Here is a 15,869-nt window from a genome sequence, read left to right on the forward strand (position 1 = left end):
CATGTGACCCACCCTAGTCCTATATATGTACTCAATGACCCCAGGTCAACCACCCTAGTCCTATATAAGTACTCAATGACCCCATGTGACCCCTCCTAGTCCTATATAAGTACTCAATGACCCCATGTGAAGCACCCTAGTCCTATATAAGTACTCAATGACCCCATGTGACCCACCCCAGTCCTATATAAGTACTTAATGACCCCATGTGACCTCCCTAGTCCTATATAAGTACTCAATGACCCCATATGACCCACCCTAATCCTATATAAGTACTCAATGATCCCATGTGACACACCCTAATCCTATATAAGTACTCAATGACGCCATGTGACCCACCCTAGTCCTATATAAGTACTCAATGACTCCATGTGACCCCCCTTGTCCTATATAAGTATTCAATGTCCACATGTGACCACCCCTAGTCCTAAATAAGTACTCAATGACCCCAGGTCAGCCACCCTAGTCCTATATAAGTACTCCATGACCCCATGTGACCCACCCTAGTCCTATATAAGTACTAAATGACCCCATGTGACGCCCCTAGTCCTATATAAGTACTCAATGACCCCATGTGACCCCCCTAGTCCAATATAAGTACTCAATGACCCAATGAGACCCACCCTAGTCCTATATAAGTACTCAATGACCCCAGGTGACCCACCCTAGTCCTATATAAGTACTCAATGACCCCATGTGACCTACCCTAGTCCTATGTAAGTGCTTAATGACCCCATGTGACCCACCCTAGTCCTATATAAGTACTCAATGACCCCATGTGACGCACCCTTGTCCTATATAAGAACTCAATGACCCCATGTGACCCACCCTAGTAATATATAAGTACTCAATGACCCAATGTGGCTCACCCTATTCCTATATAAGTACTCAATGACCCCATGTGACCACCCCTAGTCCTATATAAGTACTCAATGACCCCATGTGACGCACCCTTGTCCTAGATAAGAACTCAATGACCCCATGTGACCCACCCTAGTCCTATATAAGTACTCAATGACCCCAGGTGACCCACCCTAGTCCTATATAAGTACTCAATGACCCCATGTGACCCCCCCTAGTCCTATATAAGTACTCAATGACCCCATGTGACCCACATTAGTCCTATATAAGTACTCAATGACCCCATGTTACCCACCCTAGTCCTATATAGGTACTCAATGACCCCATGTGACCCTCCCCCCATGTCCTATATTAGTACTAAATGACCCCATGTTTCCCACCCTAGTCCTATATAAGTTCTCCATGACGCCATGTGACCCACCCTAGTCCTATATATGTACTCAATGACCCCAGGTCAACCACCCTAGTCCTATATAAGTACTCAATGACCCCATGTGACCCCTCCTAGTCCTATATAAGTACTCAATGACCCCATGTGAAGCACCCTAGTCCTATATAAGTACTCAATGACCCCATGTGACCCACCCCAGTCCTATATAAGTACTTAATGACCCCATGTGACCTCCCTAGTCGTATATAAGTACTCAATGACCCCATGTGACCCCCCCTAGTCCTATATAAGTACTCAATGACCCCATGTGACCCCACCTAGTCCCATATAAGTACTCAATGACCCCATGTGACCCACCCTAGTCCTATATAAATACTCAATGACCCCATGTGACCCACCCTAGTCCAATATAAGTACTCAATGACCACATGTGACCCCCCTAGTCCTATATAAATAATCAATGACCCAATGTGACCCACCCTAGTCCTATATAAGTACCCAATGACCCCATGTGACCCACCCTAATCCTATATAAGTACTCAATGACCCCATGTGAACCCCCTTGTCCTATATAAGTACTCAATGACCCAATGTGACCCACCCTAGTCCTATATAAGTACTCAATGACCCCATGTGACCCCCCTTGTCCTATATAAGTATTCAATGTCCACATGTGACCCCCCTAGTCCTATATAAATAATCAATGACCCCATGTGACCCATCCTAGTCCTATATAAGTACACAATGACCCCATGTGACCCACCCTAGCCCTATATAAGTACTCAATGACCCAATGTAACCCACCCTAGTCCTATATAAGTACTCAATGACCCCATGTGACCATCCCTTGTCCTATATAAGTACTCAATGATCCCATGTGACACACCTTAATCCTATATAAGTACTCAGTGATCCCATGTGACACACCCTAATCCTATATAAGTACTCAATGACGCCATGTGACCCACCCTAGTCCTATATAAGTACTCAATGACCCCATGTGACCCCCCTTGTCCTATATAAGTACTCAATGACCCCATGTGACCATCCCTTGTCCTATATAAGTACTCAATGACCCCATATGACCCACCCTAGTCGTATATAAGTACTCAATGATCCCATGTGACACACCCTAATCCTATATAAGTACTCAATGACGCCATGTGACCCACCCTATTCCTATATAAGTACTCAATGACCCCATGTGAACCCCCTTGTCCTATATAAGTAATCAATGACCCCATGTGACCCACCCCAGTCCTATATAAGTACTCAATGACCCCATGTGACCAACCCTAGTCCTATATAAGTACTCAATGACCCCATGTGACCCACCATAGTCCTATATAAGTACTCAATGACCACATGTGACCACCCCTTGTCCTATATAAGTACTCAATGACCCCATATGACCCACCCTAGTCCTATATATGTACTCAATGATCCCATGTGACACACCCTAATCCTATATAAGTACTCAATGACGCCATGTGACCCACCCTATTCCTATATAAGTACTCAATGACCCCATGTGACCCCCCTTGTCCTATATAAGTACTCAATGACCCCATGTGACCCCATAGTCCTATATAAGTACTCAATTACCCCATGTGACCACCCCTAGTCCTAAATAAGTACTCAATGACCCCAGGTCAGCCACCCTAGTCCTATATAAGTACTCCATGACCCCATGTGACCCACCCTAGTCCTATATAAGTACTAAATGACCCCATGTGACGCCCCTAGTCCTATATAAGTACTCAATGACCCCATGTGACCCCCCTAGTCCAATATAAGTACTCAATGACCCAATGAGACCCACCCTAGTCCTATATAAGTACTCAATGACCCCAGGTGACCCACCCTAGTCCTATATAAGTACTCAATGACCCCATGTGACCTACCCTAGTCCTATGTAAGTGCTTAATGACCCCATGTGACCCACCCTAGTCCTATATAAGTACTCAATGACCCCATGTGACGCAACCTTGTCCTATATAAGAACTCAATGACCCCATGTGACCCACCCTAGTAATATATAAGTACTCAATGACCCAATGTGGCTCACCCTATTCCTATATAAGTACTCAATGACCCCATGTGACCACCCCTAGTCCTATATAAGTACTCAATGACCCCATGTGACGCACCCTTGTCCTAGATAAGAACTCAATGACCCCATGTGACCCACCCTAGTCCTATATAAGTACTCAATGACCCCAGGTGACCCACCCTAGTCCTATATAAGTACTCAATGACCCCATGTGACCCCCCCTAGTCCTATATAAGTACTCAATGACCCCATGTGACCCACATTAGTCCTATATAAGTACTCAATGACCCCATGTTACCCACCCTAGTCCTATATAGGTACTCAATGACCCAATGTGACCCACCCTAGTCCTATATAAGTACTCAATGACCCCATGTGACCCCCCTTGTCCTATATAAGTATTCAATGTCCACATGTGACCCCCCTAGTCCTATATAAATAATCAATGACCCCATGTGACCCATCCTAGTCCTATATAAGTACACAATGACCCCATGTGACCCACCCTAGCCCTATATAAGTACTCAATGACCCAATGTAACCCACCCTAGTCCTATATAAGTACTCAATGACCCCATGTGACCATCCCTTGTCCTATATAAGTACTCAATGATCCCATGTGACACACCTTAATCCTATATAAGTACTCAATGATCCCATGTGACACACCCTAATCCTATATAAGTACTCAATGACGCCATGTGACCCACCCTAGTCCTATATAAGTACTCAATGACCCCATGTGACCCCCCTTGTCCTATATAAGTACTCAATGACCCCATGTGACCATCCCTTGTCCTATATAAGTACTCAATGACCCCATATGACCCACCCTAGTCGTATATAAGTACTCAATGATCCCATGTGACACACCCTAATCCTATATAAGTACTCAATGACGCCATGTGACCCACCCTAGTCCTATATAAGTACTCAATGACCCCATGTGAACCCCCTTGTCCTATATAAGTACTCAATGACCCAATGTGACCCACCCTAGTCCTATATAAGTACTCAATGACCCCATGTGACGCCCCTAGTCCTACATAAGTAATCAATGACCCCTTGTGACCCACCCTAGTCCTATATAAGTACTCAATGACCCCATGTGACCCACCCTAGCCATTTATAAGTACTCAATGGCCCCATGTGAACCCCCTAGTCCTATATAAGTACTCAATGACCCCAGGTCAGACACCCTAGTCCTTTATAAGTACTCAATGACCCTATGTGACCCACCCTTGTCCTATATAAGTACTCAATGACCCCATGTGACCCCCCTAGTCCTATATAAGTACTCAATTACCCCATGTGACCCCCCCTAGTCCTATATAAGTACTCAATGACCCCAGGTCAGCCACCCTAGTCCTATATAAGTGCTCAATGTCCCATGTGATCCACCATAGTCCTATATAAGTACTCAATGACCCCATATGACCCACCCTAATCCTATATAAGTACTCAATGATCCCATGTGACACACCCTAGTCCTATATAAGTACTCAATGACCCCATGTGACCCCCCTTGTCCTATATAAGTATTCAATGTCCACATGTGACCCCCCTAGTCCTATATAAATAATCAATGACCCCATGTGATCCACCCTAGTCCTATATAAGTACTCAATGACCCCATGTGACCCCCCTAGTCCTACATAAATAATCAATGACCCCATGTGATCCACCCTAGTCCTATATAAGTACTCAGTGACCCCAAATGACCCACCCTAGTCCTATATAAGTACTCAATGACCCAATGTGACCCACCCTAGTCCTATATAAGTACTCAATGACCCCATGTGACCCCCCTAGTCCTACATAAGTAATCAATGACGCCATGTGACCCACCCTAGTCCTATATAAGTACTCAATGACCCCATGTGAACCCCCTTGTCCTATATAAGTACTCAATGACCCAATGTGACCCACCCTAGTCCTATATAAGTACTCAATGACCCCATGTGACGCCCCTAGTCCTACATAAGTACTCAATGACCCCATGTGACCCCTCCTAGTCCTATATAAGTACTCAATGACCCCATGTGAAGCACCCTAGTCCTATATAAGTACTCAATGACCCCATGTGACCCACCCTAGTCCTATATAAGTACCCAATGACCCCATGTGACCCACCCTAATCCTATATAAGTACTCAATGACCCCATGTGAACCCCCTTGTCCTATATAAGTACTCAATGACCCAATGTGACCCACCCTAGTCCTATATAAGTACTCAATGACCCCATGTGACCCCCCTTGTCCTATATAAGTATTCAATGTCCACATGTGACCCCCCTAGTCCTATATAAATAATCAATGACCCCATGTGACCCATCCTAGTCCTATATAAGTACACAATGACCCCATGTGACCCACCCTAGCCCTATATAAGTACTCAATGACCCAATGTGACCCACCCTAGTCCTATATAAGTACTCAATGACCCCATGTGACCATCCCTTGTCCTACATAAGTACTCAATGATCCCATGTGACACACCTTAATCCTATATAAGTACTCAATGATCCCATGTGACACACCCTAATCCTATATAAGTACTCAATGACGCCATGTGACCCACCCTAGTCCTATATAAGTACTCAATGACCCCATGTGACCCCCCTTGTCCTATATAAGTACTCAATGACCCCATGTGACCATCCCTTGTCCTATATAAGTACTCAATGACCCCATATGACCCACCCTAGTCGTATATAAGTACTCAATGATCCCATGTGACACACCCTAATCCTATATAAGTACTCAATGACGCCATGTGACCCACCCTAGTCCTATATAAGTACTCAATGACCCCATGTGAACCCCCTTGTCCTATATAAGTACTCAATGACCCAATGTGACCCACCCTAGTCCTATATAAGTACTCAATGACCCCATGTGACGCCCCTAGTCCTACATAAGTAATCAATGACCCCTTGTGACCCACCCTAGTCCTATATAAGTACTCAATGACCCCATGTGACCCACCCTAGCCATATATAAGTACTCAATGGCCCCATGTGACCCCCCTAGTCCTATATAAGTACTCAATGACCCCAGGTCAGACACCCTAGTCCTTTATAAGTATTCAATGACCCTATGTGACCCACCCTTGTCCTATATAAGTACTCAATGACCCCATGTGACCCCCCTAGTCCTATATAAGTACTCAATTACCCCATGTGACCCCCCCTAGTCCTATATAAGTACTCAATGACCCCAGGTCAGCCACCCTAGTCCTATATAAGTACTCAATGTCCCATGTGATCCACCATAGTCCTATATAAGTACTCAATGACCCAATATGACCCACCCTAATCCTATATAAGTACTCAATGATCCCATGTGACACACCCTAGTCCTATATAAGTACTCAATGACCCCATGTGACCCCCCTTGTCCTATATAAGTATTCAATGTCCACATGTGACCCCCCTAGTCCTATATAAATAATCAATGACCCCATGTGATCCACCCTAGTCCTATATAAGTACTCAATGACCCCATGTGACCCCCCTAGTCCTACATAGATAATCAATGACCCCATGTGATCCACCCTAGTCCTATATAAGTACTCAGTGACCCCAAATGACCCACCCTAGTCCTATATAAGTACTCAATGACCCAATGTGACCCACCCTAGTCCTATATAAGTACTCAATGACCCCATGTGACCCCCCTAGTCCTACATAAGTAATCAATGACCCCTTGTGACCCACCCTAGTCCTATATAAGTACTCAATGACCCCATGTGACCCACCCTAGCCATATATAAGTACTCAATGGCCCCATGTGACCCCCCTAGTCCTATATAAGTACTCAATGACCCCAGGTCAGACACCCTAGTCCTTTATAAGTACTCAATGACCCTATGTGACCCACCCTTGTCCTATATAAGTACTCAATGACCCCATGTGACCCCCCTAGTCCTATATAAGTACTCAATTACCCCATGTGACCCCCCCTAGTCCTATATAAGTACTCAATGACCCCAGGTCAGCCACCCTAGTCCTATATAAGTACTCAATGTCCCATGTGATCCACCATAGTCCTATATAAGTACTCAATGACCCCATATGACCCACCCTAATCCTATATAAGTACTCAATGATCCCATGTGACACACCTGTTCAAATAAATAAATAACTGAGTAACTCGTAGAAAGTAAATAGAAAAGAAATCTTTATTATATGTTGAATGTTCACAAAATTAGGAACCGAACAGTTTTATCGGACTGATAATTACTCGTACCGTTTTGTCTTCTTGAGTAATACTTTTACGCTAGAGGTCTCCTCTGTCAAGAAAGAAGAAGCCGCTCACGCCATCTACTCGATAGACCTTGTACTTAAATAGATTGCTCTTTCAACACTCCCCTACAATCTGTCTACAAGTACAAACTAAGTGTTTCATAGATACTTTATACTAACTTTATGCATTCGGTATTCATCATAATTACACCCATTTCTGTTCGCAATTTGACAAATCTTTCACCTGTTAACCCCTTAGTCATGACATCAGCCAACTGATTTTCTGTTGGAACATATCTGACGTTCATTATTTTATTTTCAACTAAATCTTTTATAAAATTATATTTTATGTCTATATGTTTTAGCCTTTTGTGTTCGTGCTTCGTCAAAAGCTTTATACAGGACTGATTGTCTTCATACATTACAAACGGTTCACATGGTACTTTAAAATTTGACAGAAGACTTTTCAACCACAGAAATTCAGTTGCTGCATGTGCCAATGCAACATACTCTGCTTCAGTAGATGACAGTGCTACTGTAGCTTGACGCTTTGTTCCCCAACTAATTAAATTATTATTAAGATGAAAGACATAGCCGGAAGTAGATTTACGATCACTTCCACTACCCCAATCTGCATCAGCATATCCGACCAATGTTGAGCTTCCATTTTTACAGAAATGCAACCCCAGAGAGACTGTACCTTTGATGTAGCGCAAAATCCGCTTTAGACCTTTCCAGTGTGCAATTTTCGGATCGCTTTGGAACCTGCTAAAGTGATTAACCGCGAAACATAGGTCCGGTCTAGTTGTTTGTGTTACATACAGCAAGCAGCCTACTAGTTCTTTATAAGGTTCATTCGTTAAATTTTCCTCATCACTTTCAAGGTCGTTGACTCTAACTTCAATTGGTGTCTTTACGGGTTTACAATCGTACATATCAAATCGCTTGAGTAACTGTTCTAGATAATTCTTTTGACTCAAAAACAGGCCCTTGCTAGTTCTGTTAATGTCTATGCCTAAGAAAGTACTCAGTTCCCCCATATCTCTCATTTTAAATTTGCTTTTCAATTTCTCTTTTACATTTATAAGTCTAACTTTATCCTTACTAACTAAAATTATGTCATCCACGTACAACAGTAAAAACATACCGTCATTTTCCTTTTTACCAATGTAGAGACATTTATCTGCATCTGACTTTACAAATTTCAAGCTACTGACATAATTATCGAACATGAAATTCCATTCTCTGGGAGCCTGCTTGAGCCCGTATAGGGCTTTATTTATTTTGCAAACTTGATTTCCTCTCGTTTTTATTCCCGGGGGTACTCTCATGTATATAGTCTCATGCAGGTTTCCATGCAAGAATGCATTTTCAACATCGAGCTGATGAGCAAGTAGATCATTTTCTACTATTTCCGCCAGCAAGACTCTCAAGGTCGATAGACGTGCGACCGGTGCGTATGTTTCACCGTAATCGTAGCCCTTACTTTGAGCACACCCTTTCGCAACTAGTCTAGCCTTATACTTACTTATATTACCACTAGAATCACGTTTTAATTTAAAAACCCATTTACAACCGATTACATTAACATTTGGCGGCGCATTCACAAGTGTCCATGTGTTATTACTTTTCAATGAATCCAACTCCTTGTTGAGTGCTTCCATCCATTCCGCCTTGTTTTCGCTCTTCTGTACTTCCTCCATAGTTTCAGGTACATCTTCGACGTATGTTTCAGCATTCAAAGCCATAACAGCATGGTCTTCCAAGTACTTCAATTTTACTTTTTGTCGAGTGCTCCTGCGAAGTGGAATTTCCGGATATGTATCTTGATTTGTTTTAACTGGCATTTCTCCTTCAGTGTCTGTTTCGCCCTCTCCCTTTTTTATTGCACTTTCTTCAGGTATATCCATCTCCTCATGTACATCACTTGAAAGCCAATCATCACTGTTGGATGACTCAAACTCAAACTTATTTTCTTCAAAGTGCACATCTCTTCCAAGCACTATTTTATTTCCATTAATACTCCATAATCGGTATCCATTCGCACAATAGCCCATCATTATGCACTTTTCAGTTCGAGACTCAAACTTTCCACCTACTAATTCTTTTGGTATTTTAAGATACGCTGCACAGCCAAATACTTTCAGCTTTTTGTACTTTGGTATTTCTCCATACCATAAAGATGCAGGCACCTCTCCGTTATCAAGTGCTACTGTAGGGCTTCTGTTAATTACATATACAGCTGTGCGAACGGCTTCCGACCAGAATATCTTATTTACTTTACTTCCCAACAGCATACAACGAGCTCTTTCTAATATGCTACGATTCATACGTTCAGAGACTCCATTTTGCTGAGGCGTATATCGTATTGTATATTCAAACTGTATTCCATTGTTCTTGAAGTGTTCACGCATTTCTGTTGAAATATATTCACCACCATTGTCGCAGCGAAATCGACTAATTTTTGTTCCGAAATTCGCGGTTGCCATTGCTTCAAACTCTTTGAAGTAATGAAAAGTTTCCGATTTAGCTTCCATTAAGTAGGTTGCAGTAAAGTGTGTATAGTCATCAACAAACGATACTACATATCGCTTTCCGTCATAGGACACCGGACTTACTTGTCCAAAGACATCGCTGTGTATGAGCTGTAACGGCCGTGTCGCTCTTTTCCGAGTTTCCTTATGTGGCTTTTTCGTCTGCTTGCCTTCGATGCACGTTTCACACGTACTCGCAACTTCACTATTACTCAGATTTATATCTAGATCCATTTGACTAAGCCTTTTGATGTTTTCAAAGTTTAGATGACCCAATCTTTTATGCCAAATATTAATAGTGTCACTAGTTGTACATACATTTGCAAACGCACTTATCTCTTCAAAATTCAACCTATAGAGATTAACTTTCTCATCAAGCGGTGCGATTGCAAGTGGGTCTTGACCTTTTACAATTGTCCCCACCTTATTTTCAAAAATGACTTTCAAACCATTGGATTCCAGCTTTCTAACTGATAAAAGGTTATGTTCCAATCCCTTCAGTGAGAGAACATCTTTTATTGTTATTAACCTCTGCTTACCGTTCACTTCACTAATGACCATGAGCTCTCCGATAAAATGTGCTTCTAAAATTGTTCCTGACTTGGCTACTTTTATTTTTATAGGATATTCTAATTTCTTTTTATTCTTCAAGCCAATACATTCAGCTACCATATGTTCCGTGGCGCCGGAATCGAGATAGAAACTTAGTTCATTATGTTTATCTCTATCAACACTCGCCGAAAAACAAAACGCTGCTTCGTCGTTACATTTGTCCTTCGATGTGTAGTTAGCCGACGTACTTTGCTTACTGCCTGATAGCTTTCTACAATCCTTGCGCATATGTCCTATCTTTCCACAATTATAACACGTGAACTTAAATTTTTCACTTTTGTTGCCCTTTCCACTTTTATTATTTGACTGTGCCGTGAATACGTTTGACGATTCCATAACGTTCTTAATTTTCTTTCCACTATCAAAGCGTTTTGCCTCTTCATCTAATAAACGAGTTTTAACAAAACTCAGATTTATATTATCAACATTCAATGTCTCAATAGCGGTCACAACGTTATCGTATTCATTAGGCATCGTTAGTAATAGGTGACACACAACATCAGTTTCTTCTAGCGTTGCTCCCGTCGACTTCAACTCTCGAATCGTCTTATCGAATGTAAGAAAATGGCTTGCCAATGATTCTTTTGTCGCATTGAATTTCATCGTTAATAACCTTTTCCGTATTAACAATTGACCGACAATGCCCTTCCGCTCAAATGTTGTCGAGAGCGAATGCCATATTTCGTACGAAGTTTGTTTATCTTTCACATATTCGAGATGGCTATCCGCGATCCGTTGGATTATCTGTGAGCGACATTTTCTGTCCTTCTTTGCCCACGATTCGAGTAGCTTTTCCTTGACTTTCTTTTCAGCGTTCGTATCCTCAGCTAAGAATATTACGCGCTCTGTAAACGGTTCATCCACTAGCTCTACTAATTCCAGCTCTGTTAAAAGTGTCTCTAACCGAAATTTCCAGTTTGGAAAATTCGTTCCGTCGAACAAAGGTATTCTATACTTTTCAACCGTGTCCGCCATCTTTCTTGGTTCTTCACTTTTCAGATTTCCACAACACTTCTTTCCAAAAGATTTCAACTACTTAACCTTCTTTGTTACAAGCCCTGGGCCCATAACCTGTTCAAATAAATAAATAACTGAGTAACTCGTAGAAAGTAAATAGAAAAGAAATCTTTATTATATGTTGAATGTTCACAAAATTAGGAACCGAACAGTTTTATCGGACTGATAATTACTCGTACCGTTTTGTCTTCTTGAGTAATACTTTTACGCTAGAGGTCTCCTCTGTCAAGAAAGAAGAAGCCGCTCACGCCATCTACTCGATAGACCTTGTACTTAAATAGATTGCTCTTTCAACAACACCCTAGTCCTATATAAGTACTCAATGACCCCATGTGACCCCCCTTGTCCTATATAAGTATTCAATGTCCACATGTGACCCCCCTAGTCCTATATAAATAATCAATGACCCCATGTGATCCACCCTAGTCCTATATAAGTACTCAATGACCCAATGTGACCCCCCTAGTCCTACATAAATAATCAATGACCCCATGTGATCCACCCTAGTCCTATATAAGTACTCAGTGACCCCATATGACCCACCCTAGTCCTATATAAGTACTCAATGACCCAATGTGACCCACCCTAGTCCAATATAAGTACTCAATGACCCCATGTGACCCCCCTAGTCCTATATAAGTACTCAATTACCCCATGTGACCACCCCTAGTCCTAAATAAGTACTCAATGACCCCAGGTCAGCCACCCTAGTCCTATATAAGTACTCCATGACCCCATGTGACCCACCCTAGTCCTATATAAGTACTAAATGACCCCATGTGACCCCCCTAGTCCTATATAAGTACTCAATGACCCCATGTGACCCCCCTAGTCCAATATAAGTACTCAATGACCCAATTAGACCCACACTAGTCCTATATAAGTACTCAATGACTCCAGGTGACCCACCCTAGTCCTATATAAGTACTCAATGACCCCATGTGACCTACCCTAGTCCTATATAAGTGCTTAATGACCCCATGTGACCCACCCTAGTCCTATATAAGTACTCAATGACCCCATGTGACGCACCCTTGTCCTATATAAGAACTCAATGACCCCATGTGACCCACCCTAGTAATATATAAGTACTCAATGACCCAATGTGGCTCACCCTATTCCTATATAAGTACTCAATGACCCCATGTGACCCACCCTAATCCTATTTAAGTACTCAATGACCCCATGTGACCAACCCTAGTCCTATATAAGTACTCAATGACCCCATGTGACCCACCCTAGTCCTATATAAGTACTCAATGACCCCATGTGACCATCCCTTGTCTTATATAAGTACTCAATGACCCCATGTGACCCCCCTTGTCCTATATAAGTATTCAATGTCCACATGTGACCCCCCTAGTCCTATATAAATAATCAATGACCCCATGTGATCCACCCTAGTCCTATATAAGTACTCAATGACCACATGTGACCCCCCTAGTCCTACATAAGTAATCAATGACCCCATGTGACCCACCCTAATCCTATATAAGTACTCAATGACCCCATGTGACCAACCCTAGTCCTATATAAGTACTCAATGACCCCATGTGACCCACCCTAGTCCTATATAAGTACTCAATGACCCCATGTGACCATCCCTTGTCTTATATAAGTACTCAATGACCCCATGTGAATCCACTTGTCCTATATAAGTATTCAATGTCCACATGTGACCCCCCTAGTCCTATATAAATAATCAATGACCCCATGTGATCCACCCTAGTCCTATATAAGTACTCAATGACCCCATGTGACCCCCCTAGTCCTACATAAGTAATCAATGACCCCATGTGACCCACCCTAGTCCTATATAAGTACTCAATGACCCCATGTGACCCCCCTTGTCCTATATAAGTATTCAATGTCCACATGTGACCCCCCTAGTCCTATATAAATAATCAATGACCCCATGTGATCCACCCTAGTCCTATATAAGTACTCAGTGACCCCATATGACCCACCCTAGTCCTATATAAGTACTCAATGACCCAATGTGACCCAACCTAGTCCTATATAAGTACTCAATGACCCCATGTGACCCCCCTAGTCCTACATAAGTAATCAATGACCCCATGTGACCCACCCCAGTCCTATATAAGTACTCAATGACCCCATGTGACCAACCCTAGTAATATATAAGTACTCAATGACCCAATGTGGCTCACCCTATTCCTATATAAGTACTCAATGACCCCATGTGACCCACCCTAGCCCTATATAAGTACTCAATGACCCGATGTGACCCACCCTAGTCCTATATAAGTACTCAATGACCCCATGTGACCCCACTAGTCCTACATAAGTAATCAATGACCCCATGTGACCCACCCTAGTCCTATATAAGTACTCAATGACCCCATGTGACCAACCCTAGTACTATATAAGTACTCAATGACCCCATGTGACCCACGCTAGTCCTATATAAGTACTCAATGACCCCATGTGACCCACCCTTGTCATATATAAGTACTCAATGACCCCATGTGACCATCCCTTGTCCTATATAAGTACTCAATGATCCCATGTGACACACCTTAATCCTATATAAGTACTCAATGATCCCATGTGACACACCCTAATCCTATATAAGTACTCAATGACGCCATGTGACCCACCCTAGTCCTATATAAGTACTCAATGACCCCATGTGACCCCCCTTGTCCTATATAAGTACTCAATGACCCCATGTGACCATCCCTTGTCCTATATAAGTACTCAATGACCCCATATGACCCACCCTAGTCGTATATAAGTACTCAATGTTCCCATGTGACACACCCTAATCCTATATAAGTACTCAATGACGCCATGTGACCCACTCTAGTCCTATATAAGTACTCAATGACCCCATGTGAACCCCCTTGTCCTATATAAGTACTCAATGACCCAATGTGAACCACCCTAGTCCTATATAAGTACTCAATGACCCCATGTGACGCCCCTAGTCCTACATAAGTAATCAATGACCCCTTGTGACCCACCCTAGTCTTATGTAAGTACTCAATGACCCCATGTGACTCACCCTACTCCTATATAAGTACTCAATGACCCCATGTGACCCACCCTAGCCATATATAAGTACTCAATGACCCCATGTGACCCCCCTAGTCCTATATAAGTACTCAATGACCCCAGGTCATACACCCTAGTCCTTTATAAGTACTCAATGACCCTATGTGACCCACCCTTGTCCTTTATAAGTACTCAATGACCCTATGTGACCCACCCTTGTCCTATATAAGTACTCAATGACCCCATGTGACCCCCCTAGTCCTATATAAGTACTCAATTACCCCATGTGACCCCCCCTAGTCCTATATAAGTACTCAATGACCCCAGGTCAGCCACCCTAGTCCTATATAAGTACTCAATGACCCATGTGACCCACCCTAGCCCTATATAAGTACTCAATGACCCAATGTGACCCACCCTAGTCCTATATAAGTACTCAATGACCCCATGTGACCCCCCTAGTCCTACATAAGTAATCAATGACCCCATGTGACCCACCCTAGTCCTATATAAGTACTCAATGACCCCATGTGACCAACCCTAGTCCTATATAAGTACTCAATGACCCCATGTGACCCACCCTAGTCCTATATAAGTAATCAATGACGCCATGTGACCATCCCTTGTCCTATATAAGTACTCAATGACCCCATATGACCCACCCTAGTCCTATATAAGTACTCAATGATCCCACGTGACACACCCTAATCCTATATAAGTCCTCAATGACGCCATGTGACCCACCCTAGTCCTATATAAGTACTCAATGACCCCATGTGACCCCCCTTGTCCTATATAAGTATTCAATGTCCACATGTGACCCCCCTAGTCCTATATAAATAATCAATGACCCCATGTGACCCATCCTAGTCCTATATAAGTACACAATGACCCCATGTGACCTACCCTAGCCCTATATAAGTACTCAATGACCCAATGTGACCCACCCTAGTCCTATATAAGTACTCAATGACCCCATGTGACCCCCCTAGTCCTACATAAGTAATCAATGACCCCATGTGACCCACCCTAGTCCTATATAAGTACTCAATGACCCCATGTGACCCCCCTTGTCCTATATAAGTATTCAATGTCCACATGTGACCCCCCTAGTCCTATATAAATAATCAATGACC

This window comes from Prorops nasuta, unplaced genomic scaffold (assembly GCF_024137725.1).
Source record: "Prorops nasuta isolate Cenicafe-Biocafe unplaced genomic scaffold, Cenicafe_Pnas_1.2 PNAS00026, whole genome shotgun sequence".
Taxonomy (NCBI): Eukaryota; Metazoa; Arthropoda; class Insecta; order Hymenoptera; family Bethylidae; genus Prorops; species Prorops nasuta.